General features: G+C 43.8%; 1 long non-coding RNA gene across 1 annotated transcript; it reads left to right on the top strand.

The window, feature by feature from the left end:
• Window positions 1-6366: 6366 nt before the first annotated feature.
• On the top strand, window positions 6367-13023 carry LOC134358180 (uncharacterized). Its single transcript, XR_010020821.1, has 3 exons — window positions 6367-6406; window positions 10065-10350; window positions 12811-13023. It is a non-coding gene; the product is annotated as an uncharacterized LOC134358180 (long non-coding RNA).
• The last annotated feature ends 973 nt before the right edge of the window (window positions 13024-13996 follow it).

Here is a 13996-nt window from a genome sequence, read left to right as displayed (position 1 = left end):
TCTGAATAAACAGTCGACCTTTCAGGCGGGGACTCTTCATCGGGACTGAAGAGGAAGGGGAGAAGATGCCAGAACAAGAAGGTGGGGGGAGGGGAAGGAGTACAAGCTAGAAGGTGATAGGTGAAGTAAGGTGGATGGGAATGGTAAAGGGCTGGAGAAGAAGGAATCTTATAGGAGAGGAGAGTGGACCATGGGTGAAAGGGAAGGAGGCAGGGCACAAGAGGGAACTGATAGACAGATGAAGAGAAGAGGTAAGAGGGGTCCAGACTGGGGAGATCAAGATGAGAGAAGGGAGGAAGAAAGTATTGGAACTAGAGAACTCCCTTGAAGATCTGACAAAGGCATAATGGAATTGAATGGTCTCTCGTGTGCTGTGCTATTCTACAATACATTTATGATATTAAAATGCATTGGTCATTTTTATTTTTGAAGTGGTGGACCCATAGGGGCAGCATGGTAGTGTAGCAGTTAGTGCAATGCTTCACAGTGCCATCAGTAAGATCGGGGTTCAATTTCTGCCACTGCCTGTAAGGAGTTCGTACATTCTCCTGTGACTGTGTTGGTTTTTGCAATGTGCTTCAGTTTTTTTCACATTCTAAAGACATGTGGTCAGTGCTAGTAAGCTGTGAGCATGCTATGTTGATCATGGAAGCATGGTGACGCTTGTGGACAGACCAGCACAATCCTCATTGATTTGATTTAGCACAAACAATGCATTTCACTGTATGTTTCAATGTACACGTGACAAATAAATCTTCAAAATATTTAAGTTTATATTCCAACTATCTATCCCACTGTTCAGGATACATAGCCAAGCTGATTTGTTTCTTTCTGATATTAAGAGTCAGGAATTGGATGGAGGAGACTGTAAGTTTGGACAGACACCTACCACCATGCAAGAGAAAATCTGCCGATGCTGGAAATCTGAGCAACACACAGAAGATGCTGGAGGAACTCAGCAGGCCAGACAACATCTATGGAAAAAAGTACAGTCGATGTTTCGGGCTGAAACCCTTCGCCAGGACTGGAGAAAAAAAAGCTGAGGAGTAGATTTGAAAGGTGGGTGGAGGGGAGAGAGAAATGGCAGGCGATAGGTGAAACCTGGAGGGGGAGGGATGAAGCAAAGAGCTAGGAAGTTGATTGGTGAAAAAGACAGAAGGCCGTGGAAGAAAGAAGAAAGGGGGGAGGGGGAGGAGCACCAGAGGGAGGTGATGGGTGGGCAAGGAGATGGGAAATGGTGAAGGGTGGTAATGGTGGAGGCATTACCGGAAGTTTGAGAAATTGATGTTCATGTCATCAGGTTGGAGGCTACCCAAATGGAACATAACGCGTTGTTCCTCCAAACTAAGTGTGGCCTTATCCTGACAGTGGAGGAGGCTATAAATGAATATATCAGAATGGGAATGGGAAGTGGAATTAAAATGGGTTGTCACTGGAAGATCCCACTGGCTCTGGTGGACGGAGTGTAGATGCTCAGTGAAGCGGCTTCCCAATCTACTTTGGGTCTCACCAACATACTGGGAGGCCACACTGGGAGCACCGGACACAGTATATGACCTCAACAGACTCACAGATGAAGTGTTGCCTCACCTGGAAGGACTGTTTGGGGCCCTGAATGGTAGTGAGGGAGGAGGTGTAGGGGCAGGTGAAGCACTTGTTCTGTTTGCAAGGATAAGTGCCAGGAGGGAGATCAGTGGGGAGGGACGAATGGACAAGGGATCCTTGCAGAAAGCAGAAATTTAGGGGATCCAGTTGGAGGTGGCAGAAGTTTCGGAGAATTACGTGCTGGATGCAGAGCCTGGTGGGGTGGTAGGTGAGGACAAGAGGAACCCTATCCCTGGTAGCGTGGCTAGAGGATGGGGTAAGAGCAGACGTGCATGAAATGGAAGCGATGCAGTTGAGGACAGCGTTGATGGTGGAGGAAGGGAAAAAGGAGGACACCTCCTTCACTCTAGAATGAAAAACCTCATCCTGAGAGCTGATGTGGTGGAGACAGAGGAATTGAGAAAAGGGGATGATCGTTTTACAAGTAACGAGGTGGGATGAGGTATAGTCCAGGCAACTGTGAGAGTCCATTGGTTTATAATAGACATTGGTCGATGAGCTGTCTCCGGATATAGAGACAGCGTAATCGAGAAAGGGAAGGGAAGTGTTAGAAATGGACCAGGTGAATTTGAGGGCCGGGTAGAAGGTGGAAGAAATCAACGAGTTCAGCACAGGTACAGGAAGCAGCACCAATGCAGTTGTTGATGTAGCATAGAAAAAGTGCTGGACAATCACCAGTGTAGGCTGCAACATAGACTGTTCCACATAGCCAACAGGCAGGGATAGCTGGGACCCATGTGAGTGCCCGTGCGTTCCACAATGGTTCCTTTCCTTGAGAACAACATTGGCAAATCTCATTGGATTGGGGAAGTGGAAAAGAATGGAAGGGTGAGCAAGAAAAAAATCAAAATTAACACAGTCTAGTTTGTCAATCTCTGTTAGAATACAGATCTGATAATGCCACTATCAACAATTTTGAGTTTTATTTATTTCTTAATGATTGTCTGAAGGATGCAAATAACGCCTATATTGGATGTTTCTCCCTGAACTAAGGAGACTGAGGTAATGCATTGATCCTGATCAGGTAAGGAATTCGTCCTTTGAAGGACATTGGTGAAATAAGTGGGTATGTACTGCAATTTTTCATTTTCATCGTTACTGTAGCTAAGGACTCACTCTTTCCTTTATTTCCAGATTTATTTGATTAGTTAAATGTAAATTCATCATGGTGGGATACAATCTAATGTCCTAGGGACAAGGTGCTGGTCTTGTAAAGACTGTGAAACTGTACTATGCTATATATTTCAAATAGACGGGGTCCAATGTGATTTCAGAAATCATGTCAACTGCATTTAAAAAGGAACAGAACTAAAACTTGTGGGAAACACACAGCTATATCAGGTAGCAACTGTGGAAAGAGAAACTGGGTTAACCATTCAGGTCAAAGATCCTTAACATTAAAGTGAAGGGCCAACCATTCAAGGTTTCCTAACCACACATGAGATGTGTTAGAGCGTTTTTTTTTGTGGTTAGCACATATAGCAAATAACTTCAGCAACTGACTTCAGCCACTAGTCTTCAGATTTGCATATGAAGCATGGATTAAATCTAAAATGCAGCTCTGAACAATAGATTCCTAAGACCATGAACCACAGTTAACTGGAAGACTGAGAAATGCTGATTGAATTTGTTACTTGCATGTCATTTAGCTACCTGTCGTGTGGGTGCGAAGAGGGAAGTGTGAGAGTGGTGTGCAGTTCAAAGGAAGCATTGTAAATATGGAATTATCCTTAAATCTTTTGCTTATAAAATGTCCTGTAGTGTTGGATCAGACAGACTTTCTTCCTCCGAAAGGGGTCTCAATTATGATGCCTGCTGTGTGTCATTTTATTGAATAAAGAGATTTTATTGAAGCATATGCTTCATATCTACCCATACTTCATTCTGGTGACTTTGTTCACGCAGCAGCAAGATGGTCCAGGATCAAGTTCAAGTTTAAAGTTACTGTCATTGGTGTATTATCTTGGACATTTAAGTTATGAAACTTAACTTTTAGCAGCAGTAGGACAGTACATTACAAGTGTAGCCCCCCTGGTAAGCTTCAGGCTCACTCAACTCACTGTCGTCTAGGGGAAGCAGCCTTCGGCCCCGCCAAATAACAGGTGATACACCATATACGATTAAATGACTACAATTTATAGATATTACTGGAACTATATAATTAATAGAGATAAAATATTAAAGGAAAGTAAAAGGCGCCAAACTTATCAAAGTTCAACCTCTTCATGCACAGTTGGAGCTCTAGAAATGGGGTTGGCCTTCCACCATTCGATCCCCTCTGACCACCTCGACCCGCCGCCTGGGACCAACCATGGTGGTCGACCAGGCACTCCACACGAGTCTGCCTTCATCTCCTCTCCTCACCAAAGACCCTGGACCTCAGACTCCGGCTCGGGGCCCGCCCCGTCGGCCAGCTCACAGTATCACGTCCACATTCTCTCTCCCCATCGCGCCTTCTCCTCAAAAACCCGTGCATCACAATAGCTTACAGACACACAAGAAAGAATAACATCCATCCCAATCGGTTTGTTCTCTCTCTTATCAATAATATAACCCAAACAAGCTGCTAGTGAGAGAACTTTTTCAGCAGTTAACATAACAAAGAAGCCATTTTAATTAGCCTATGCAGTAACATAAAAGAAGAAACCCCTTACACAAGTATAACAAATACAAGCTAACATAGACTTAACACAAATTATACATAGCTTACACAACAAATTAGACTAAAATAAACTTAAAAACATTACTGCAAGTGGAGTGAAAAAAGAAATATATTCCAAGGTAGTGTTAATGTTTTTCCAGTTGGTTCAAGAATCTGACGGTAGCAGGGGGCAAGCTGATATTGAACCTTGAGGTGTGGGTCTTCAGGCTCCAATGCCTCTTGCCTGATGCACAAGTGCACAGATTTGGAAATATAGAAACCCAGTACTGGGGCTGAGTCTGTTCAATCAGTAAAGTGTAAAGTTATTTTACAGTGAAGCAAGAAGTGAAATGTAGAGAGAAGGGTTACTCAGTCCCTTGATCCTGCATGACTGATCTGAATGTAAATTCAACTCCATGCTCTTTTCTTATCAAGCAGCTACCTACCTCCGCCTTAAAAATATTCCAAGATGCTTCTTCCATTGGCCTTTGAGCAAGAGAATTGCAAAAGTTTCCAACATTTTGAGAGGCCAAAAATTCATCTCAATCCTGTCCTACAAGGGCAACACCTTTAATTTTTAAAGAATGGCCTCTAGATCTAGATTCCACAAGAGGAAGTATCCTCTCCACATCGATCTGGCAGGATTTCTGTAAGAGTCCTTGGAGGAGCATGGTTTATCTCTGAGACACAAGGTAATATTGGGACATGTGAACAATAGAGGGAGATTTTAAAGAGGGCTTAAAAAGGAAGAGAGAAAGGTTTGTGCAAGGAATCCCATGTTTTAAAGTTAATGGTGGTGTGAAAGGATTCGGAGATGGGCAAGTGGTCAGTATTGTAGGAAGGCAGAGATTTGAAGGATCTAGACTTGATTATTGTGTAATTTGTATTTCAGGTATTTATTAAATATTTTCTTATATTAATCTGACAACACTTCTCATGTTTTACAGACAAATGAGCCTTGTATAGCGTCTGTGTTTAAAGGGTCTGCAGTTAGCTATCTGCAAAAACTTGATAAGTTAGAGACTGAAAGGTTGCCATGGTTATCTTTAATATATGACCATTTGAAAACAGGGTCCCTAACACTCCCTGTTCATTCCCCTTTGACCCATTAATACTGTGATTCTCTTTATATCTACTAGATGAAAACTGACAACTGCTCTTTTTGCAGGCAGAGGGTCAGTGCATTAAAACCACAGATTATGAACAGGAGTTCATTATAAGATCCACAATAAATACCACAAAACCAGTAGTTGTCATTGATAAAGATATGAACTGTGTATTTACAGACACCAAATATTGATGTCATATTTAAGAAGGAATGCTCTGATATAATGATTATAAGGTAGAAGTGGATTAGTTGCCTGAGGAACATGATCTCAATGATCCCAGAGAGAAAAAAATAACAGCCTTTCTCGCATGGATGAGATTGAAAAGTGCTTTCGGTGCCTGTAGGAAATGCAAAGAGTTCTTGATAGGCTTTTAAAGATGCAGCAATTATTCGGTTCCCATCAAGCATAAAGATCACTTTCTTTTATATTTTCTATGCTATCGACCCTACTGTTGCAGCAAAGCGTCAGGCACTCTGGTGTCACCTCCCACTGATCCCCACACAGTTTCATCAGTTTGACAATGATCCACGGTAAAAATCCATCTTGCATTTCCCTGCTGATGTCTGATTAGTGAAACTTGGTGACTCTCTCTGATAGACAGCAGAATCAACATTATGGTAGTTGACAGACTAAGCAGAAGCAATGCAACAAACTCTTCTTTATTTAGTGAATTCCTGTGATCAGAAATGCTCTGTAGGACAGGGAGTGGAGACACATTCTGGGATAAGAGTAATGAGCAGGGAATGGGATTATTTGAACAGCTTTACCAAAGGGGTAATTCACATCTGCAACACTGACAGACAAAGGCTCTTGCCTTGGCTCATCTGTGACTGGTACCCCGATCCCCGTCTTTGTTATTTAGGCACGACTACTACAGAATATTCCTGGCTAGTCTCTTTCATTTAATATTCACAGTCATCTAAAACTGCTGTCACTGTCCTTGACTTGCATAATCCAACTTAAACTTTGGCTTGTTGACTTACTGGTTAAGAAATGTTTGTGGGCTGAGGCCCTGCATCAGGAGTTTCAAACTAAAGAACGTATGTTTAAGGTGAGGGGAAAGACAACGTTGGGGGGCGGGGGGGGGGCTAAGAGGCAAGATTTTCAAATAAGGTTGGTGGGAATGTGGAATGAACTGCCAGGGAAGTGAGGCAGGTACAATAATGCTTAAAAGACATCTGGGCAGGTTTATGGAAGAGGAAAGATTTAGAGGGAAAAGGACCAAATGCAGGCAAATGGGCTTAGTTCAGGAATGTGGTCAAGTTGGGTCAAAGGGCCTATTTTCTTCATGTATTACTTTATGATGCTAATATTCTTCCCACCAGCTGGTAGCTACAGAAAAATGTCAGCAGTGCAATCACACTTTGATTGCTTCTTCATATGAAACTGACTGATTTTTGATTATTTCTGGACGTTTTCTCTCTCTTTCTAGCACTGCAATGTTTCACTCAATCTTTCTACTTTCTAACCTTCACTAACTCTTCCAAACTCTGTAAGTATGTTAATAATGAGAGAGTAGCCGGGGAAGAGTGGGTCACCTTAGGGACCAAAGGGGTTGTCAATGTGTGGGACCAGGGGATGTGGGTGAGATCCTGAATGAATACTCATACTTACATTCAACACGGAGAAGAAAATATGGTTTCAGGGAGTGGTGTGTTGGTGTTCTGGAATACATTGGGTGGATAAATCATAAACACAAGAGATTCTGCAGATGCTGGAAATCTGGAGTAAAATATACAAAATGCTGGAGGAACTCAGCAGGTCAGGCAGCATCTTTTGAAAGGAATAAAGAGTCGATATTTTGGGCTGAGACCCTTCATCAGGAGGGACATGGCTTGAAATGTCAACTCTTTATTCTGCTTTATCAGGCTTTATCCACATGCCTGATCCATGTTCCCAAATCCATCGTCTATTACACATCAAACCATGTTCTTGACCCTTGACTATGGCTTCAGAGATAGCCACATGTGTGATTCCACATAGTTCTCCACCTTCCTGACTCCTGGCACTGGCCATATGCTCAACTCTGTTCCAGGCCCTCGGCATCTGACCACACACTTGTCCATAGTGCTGTTTCCCTAAACCTGCAACATTTCTAATCATAATTCCTAGTCACCCATTCTGGCCACAACCCTAACCATCACGGATCACTAGTTTTGCCGTACCTTGGCTCTGAATGTAATTAACTGGCCAGTTAATTACATTCAGACTGCATGCTCACATCCCTCTCTACCTATACACTTGCCCAAAATTCTGATGCTGGCTCCACAGACTAACTGAACAATTCTTTGGGCCTGTCTTCACAAGGTTCAACATACCTAACATTCCAGAAATGTTAGGGAACCTAGTTTCTAGTAGGAGAGAGGAATGGAAGAAAATTATCAGGAAATTATCATTGAAAAATTGATGAGTTTGAAGGGCAATTGGTGTACAGGGTCTAAAAGTTTGCATTCGATGATTCTAGAAATAGTGGTTGTATTGGTGCTCATGTCCCAAAATTAACTAGAATTTGGATTAGTTCCAATATATTGGTTAATGTAATCCCACTACTTGGAAAACAAAGAAGAGAGAAAATAGGGAATTCTGCAATGCTTCTCCTGACATTGATTGTGGGCTAACTGCTTTAAATAGTAAACCATTTAGAACTGAACTGAGGAGGAATTGCTTTGCCCAAGGAGGGGTGAATCAATAGAACTCTCTGTCATAGCGGGACGATAAGGTGAAATCATTAAGCGTATTCAAGAAAGAGATATGGCTCTTACGAATAAAGAGAGACCAAAGGATATGAGAAGAAGCAGGAATGGGGCACTAAAACTGCTGCCTTATTTTCTATGTTTCAATGTTATCAGGTCCTGGGTGCATTGGTAACCAGGGGCTGGTTGCGTTCCTGATCATTGTCTTCTGCTCCATACCTTGACGCCTTCCTGACTCAGAGCTCTGACCCACATCACCCTCCCCCACTCCTTGTTCCTAAGCCCAGATCTAGACCCCACCTAACCCCAACCCCAGTCTCTGTGTCTACCACACACAAAACCTGTAGTCCTGAACCCTGACCATGGTTTCATACCTAATCATGATCCCATATCTGGCTCTGCATCCACCCAACCAAAGCTCCTGACTGCTGTCTGTGATCACACACCTAACCATTCTCTGTGGTTACACTCTGAACAACGTTCCTGAACTGTCCCTCTGACTGCACACCCAAGCACCTCCTTGTCCCCTGTCCCGGCCACACACTGAACCACATTCTCATCTCCAGGCTTAAGCTATACTGTCCTGGCTCCTGTGTCCAGCTGTGCATAAGTCCTTATATCCAGCCCCTGGCTCTGGCTATGCGCCCAGTGATGCTCCTGGCTCCGGTCTTCTTCCAGACACAAAACTACACTCCTGGTCTCTGGCCCCAGCAATATTCCTCACTGTATCCCAGGTGTCTTCTCTCAAGGCATACGCTGAGCTACTGACCTCATCTCTGGCTCTGGCTGTGATCCTGATCACTTTCCCATTCCAGGGATCATGCTGCATACTCAGACTTGCCCCCATCGTTCAGCTCTGCCCCTGCACCTATTCGTGGTCCTTGCCCTCCAGCCCAACACCCAGCCTTGGTCCCAAACTCCTATCACCTGCACATCTCATCATGTTGGCAACTCTTTGTTCCGGCTCTATAATGAGTCAATCTACAGCCAGGGAAGTGAAGACATCCTCCTGTTAGACTGTCTGAGGTAACTTATATTTTACTCCTTCCACTTCTCTTCCAATATTTGTATATTTGTATATCTGTGCACTTGTAATGCTGCTGTGACACTGTAATTTCCTTTGGGATCAATAAAGTATCTACCTAACACATATACACACACACACACACACACTCACACACAAACACGCACACCACTTTATAAAACACTGGTTTAGCCACAACTGGAGTAATGTGTCGTGTCCTGGTTGCCATGTTTCTTTCTCTCTCTCTTTTTTTTTTGGCGTGTCCGTGCGTGCATCCGTGATGATGTCTTTTTCATGGCTTTTACAAGGTGCAGAGCGAGAGAGAGACTGTGTGGCACGCCACACCTCACACAGATATTTTCACAGTATTTTCCCTTTATTTTATGAAGACGAGTTGTGATCTTGACACTTAACCCAGCACAGATGGAAAGTGTACTCGGGAGCGGACCCGACTAGTTTCGAACCCAAGAACCTCCGCTCCCGGGTCCAGCGCTGATGTCGTTGCGCCACCAGCCGGCCCAAAGGTTGCCATGCTTCAAGAAAGACTTTAGAGAGTGTGTAGCAAAGATTTATTACAGTAATTTCGGGATAACAGGTTTGTGAGTAGACTGGAGAACCCTGGGCTGTTGTTGGAACAGATGAAATCAGAGAGAAATATTTATGAAGGGTGTAGACAGAGTGTCCCCATTAGTGGAAAGGTTAAGAATCAGAACACATAGAATGAGAGTGATTGACAAAATAACCAAAAGTGATGTGAGGAAAAATGTCTTCATGCAGTATATGGTTTGGGTCTGGAATATATCCTGCCTTAGGCACATTTGATTACTGAGTTAAAAAGGTAGGTAACTGCAAGGAAACAATTTGCAGGGCTATCAGGAGAGAGTGTGAAGTGTGACTAGTTAGAGTGCTCTTGCATGGATTTTGATGGGCTGAAGAGCCTCCTTCCCTGTTGCAACTGTTCATTGATTGTGTTATTCTGTGAATTGTTGAAGGACATCTGATGAATGAAATCACCCTCATGGCAGAGGTGTCTGTCCAGGAAGGTCTGACCTTTTCACAGCAGACATCACTGTCAGTCTGCCTCTGAGAAACCCTGCACCAGGATCCTTGCTTGCTCCCTCTGCTGAGCGAAGCCACTCGTGACACTTTGCTGCCCACTGTTGTACTACAGAAGTCAAGCGAAACTCTGCTGGTGAATGCTGACATTGATCTACGCAGCATCAACATTCGCACTTGGGAGGGATGTTAGACTACGGTGCTGGGCTCCCAAAACTGCAGGTATTTATAGAAGACACTCATGTCCTTATAGGTTCAGTCTAACCTGTCTATTCCCTTCATAGTTTAACCAACAACTCGCTGACAATTTTCTCCATTGGTGACCGTTTGTGTAATGAGGCTACTTCCTTAATGCACCGTTCTTCAGAGTCCTCTATTCACTTCAGGAAACTCTATTAGTCTCTAAACCCCTCTTATCTTTGTAGAATGGACTTAATGTTCAGTTCCGGTCGCCTCATTATAGGAAGCTTTAGAGCGTGTGCAGAGGAGATTTACCAGGATGCTGCCTGGATTAGAGAGCATGACTTATGAGGGTAGGTTGAACGAGCTAGAGTTTTTCTCTTTGAAGCAAAGGGGGATAGAGGTGACTTGATGGAGGTGTATAAGATGCATTGATCGATTGAATGGCCAGAGACTTTTTCACAGGGCAGAAATGGTCAATACCAGGGCATAATTTTAAGGTAATTGGAGGGAAGTATGGGGGGGGGGCTGTCAGAGGTAAATTCTTTACACAGAGACAGAAAGTTGCATGAAACTCGATGCCCGGGGTGATGGTAGATGGAACATTAAGGGCATTTAAGAAACTGTTAGTTAGGCATATGGATGATAGAAGAAATGGAAGGCTATGTAAGAGGGAAAGTTAGATTGATCTTCTATTATGTTAAAAGGTCAGCACAACATTGTGGGCTGAATGGCCTATACTGTGCTGTAGTGGTGCTCTATGTTCTACTTCACCCACACAGTCCAACATTTGACTGCCTTGTCATGTGATGCTTTGAGGACTATTTCTTGCAGTCAAGACTGCAAGGAATGGTGCTACCAATGCAAGTCGTTTGACTCCTTAACACTCTCTGTTGCCATCACAGGTGGCAGGGCTGGAGGAGCTTAGGTTGATCGGGAGGAATGAGACTGTGGAAGCATTTTGAAAACAAGGGATATCTCGAAATAGCTGGCCGCTTTACAGGAGACAAACATGAGGAAAGGATTAAATATATTGTTTGAGAGCAACTTCAAAAAATGACAATTGAATGTTGATATTCCAAAGGGTTTTCGAAGCAGAACAGAGATCTGGGACAATGGGATACTTTAGCTCCAAACTGGGAACGTGCAGTTACACTCAAATCCACGTGAATCTGCTCTACAGCCAGGGAGTTTTATGGGAGGAACAGAATGAAATCTCTCAGCGCTGTTTATTTAACTTTAGCATTATGTATTCTATTCCTTACACGCCCCCTAGGCAACGGATCTAATAAGACCTTACATCAGCAGCTGTCAAAGAAATGGGGTCAATTATTTCTTCTTTGAGAAAGAATAGCAGTGGATTTCAGTCTCCATAGCATGGTTTTTGCATATGGATTTGGCTGGAATAAAGGCACTATTGATATTAGTCCGGGAATTAGTGATTTTGATTTTATTACTGGGATTATGGCGCTGAAGTTCGTATCCTTGCCCGACAAAAGCATCGATAGGAGTTTGGAGAAAACTCTGAGTTGCAGGCTGGATGAAAACATGTCGCACCTGCTGGGTCACTTGACCCCAATTGGGGAGGGGAGGGCAGGAGAGGGGGGAAGATTCAGTCTCTTCGCACAGCTCCTCAATGTGTGGTTTGCTTCTGGTTATTGCAGGAGAAGGGCAGTAATTAAATCTGAAATAGGAATTAAAGACGCGAGGCACAGGCTGTTCACACTGGATATTTGCATTAATGAGGCTGCAGTTTATGTCCAACAGAAGGAAGCTATTCAGCAGCCAAATCCCTATCGTCCCTGTGTGCCAGTTCAGCTGTATTTAAAACAAGAAAGGAGATATGAGCTGCACTGGGGGTGTTTTTAGGGCTTAAGACAACTGAGTGAAGCCTTGAGGTTACAGTGAAAACTGAATCAGGGTCTGTACTCCCACTCTGCTGGAGGCAGGCAACTTGTGGGGACACCTGAGAAGGGAAATAGTTCACCCCAAAAGGTTGCAGAGGTATGGGAGCTGGGGAGTTGCACGCATCAGTGCAAAGTATCCAATCGCCTTAACATGAAATACTGTAGAGATTTGCAATTATATAGCAGTTTTCGCGTCATTACAAGCCAGTAAGAATGGATAGAAATGCAGCATCCAATATGCATGCAGAAAGCCTCTCCCATTAGCAATCTGGTAATGGCTAGTGATGCAAGATAGGGAATGACTGGCCCACCATGGAAGATTCCTCTGCACTTCCTCCAAACAATCCCATGGAATCTTTTACTTCTGCCTTAATGACTGGTAGAAGTCAAATTCAGTACCTCTGACAATGTGGCACTCTCTTGGAATGGCACTGGAGTCCCAGCCTACATCTGCACTCAGTGGCCACTTTATGAGGTAAAGGAGGTTCCTAATGAAGGAACCACAGAGTGAATATGCTAATATCTTTGAGTAGGAGGTAACAATGAGCTTCTGAATCAAATGTTAATCAACTGAACCGCTGTTGACCTTGCACAGCTTCTGCCTGAATGCATCAAAGATGACCCACCCAAAGAAGAGTCTTAGAGTTGGAAGGTTGACTGTTTCTCATCACACAAGGGATTCTACAGATGTTGGAAATCCGGAGCAACACACACAAAATGCTAGCACAACTCAGCACGTCAGGCTGCACCTATGGAGAGGAAGAAACTGCCGACATTTTGGGCCAAGTCCCTTGGGGAAGAAGGCAAAATAAGTGATGGGACGCGGAAGGAGTGTAAGTTGGTAGGTGACAGGTGAAACCAAGTGAAGGGGAAGGTTGGTGGGTGTGGGAGGGGCGGACGAAGTGAGTAGCTGGGAGGTGATATGCAGACAAGGAAAAGGACTGAAGAAGAAGGAATCTGATAACGGAGAGTGGATGATGAGAGAAAGGGAAGAAGGAGGAACACCAGAGGGAGGTGATATGCAGGTGAGGAGAAGAGAAAGGATAAAAGGGGAGCTAGTATAGAGAATGGAAGAAGAGAGAAGAATGGGGGTGGGGGGAAACTGTCAGGTTAGAGCTGTACAGATGGTATATGAGGTGTAGCACAGATGCTGCCTGTCCTGCTGAGTGCCTTCAGCATTTTCTGGTGTATTTTGGATTTCCAGTAGCTAGGTTTTCTTAATATCCTCCTCCAGTTATGTAGCTTTATATATGTCTTTCCTACTGTTACACTCTTTTCAAATTGTCACCAGATTTTGACACTGCGGGAAACTATTATTCTGATACTTTGTTGGAAGTTTCTGAACAAAGAAAAATGTCTTGTCTTTGTTGTTCCTTTGAGCTCAGGTTCTGATTTCTCAGTGCCATTCTATGGCTTAGGACATGCGATAAGTCATATTGAAATTCAAAAAGCTTTCTGCACTGTGTCTTGCAACAGTTGGTGATCTCTCTACAAATTTGTTCCCCTAAATCCCGCGGACTGTTGGGTAGAGTGGGTCGTGTGGATGGTCTATAATGTAGCCCCATAAGTGTGGCCACACCTTTCTTATTCCTCAGTACCACCCGTAAAGCCTCACTGGACAAGATTTCCAGACTGTTCTGACTGAGCACTGGTGTGACACTTTCCCTGACTCATAATGTCACCCCTCCCCCTTTAAACCCTCCTGCTCTGTTGTATTTAAAACAATGGCACCTCGGAATACTGAGCTGCCAGTCCTGCCCCTCCGGCAACCAAGTCTCATG

Source organism: Mobula hypostoma, chromosome 18 (genome assembly GCF_963921235.1).
Source record: "Mobula hypostoma chromosome 18, sMobHyp1.1, whole genome shotgun sequence".
In the NCBI taxonomy this organism is placed as follows: domain Eukaryota; kingdom Metazoa; phylum Chordata; class Chondrichthyes; order Myliobatiformes; family Myliobatidae; genus Mobula; species Mobula hypostoma.
The sequence above is the reverse complement of the archived record's forward strand: the minus strand, read 5'-3'. Positions and strand labels throughout refer to the sequence as shown.